Consider the following 325-nt stretch of genomic DNA (forward strand, 5'->3'; position numbering starts at 1 on the left):
GATAGACGAACGCACGGGATACTTTCAGACATAAAGATAAATTTCTGAGAAAATAGTAAAAAGCACTGCCGATTCTCATAATGTCGTTCATAAGAACTTAACGAACAAAAGCTCTAAGACAAGAAGCAAATACAGGCGCAAGTACAAGAACATACACATTCCACCAACAGACAAATAAACGCAGAAGCCGGGCTGCGAGGGATAATATTACTAGCGCGATCACCACGACCAGCAACGGCAGGATGTTCATGTGGATGTCACCAACGACGTGAACCGAAGCTCCTTCCCTGTCGTCCTCTGACTTGCTCCTTGCTATACAGAACTT

The 325-nt window shown here is 44.3% G+C and overlaps 1 protein-coding gene across 1 annotated transcript in view; it reads right to left on the reverse strand.

Annotated features, from left to right (window-relative positions):
• LOC119589162 overlaps window positions 1–325 on the reverse strand; it is a gene marked incomplete in the record, with an annotated part of 255,201 nt that overhangs the window by 12,363 nt on the left and 242,513 nt on the right.

The sequence above is a fragment of the Penaeus monodon genome, chromosome 25 (assembly GCF_015228065.2).
Source record: "Penaeus monodon isolate SGIC_2016 chromosome 25, NSTDA_Pmon_1, whole genome shotgun sequence".
Classification (NCBI taxonomy): domain Eukaryota; kingdom Metazoa; phylum Arthropoda; class Malacostraca; order Decapoda; family Penaeidae; genus Penaeus; species Penaeus monodon.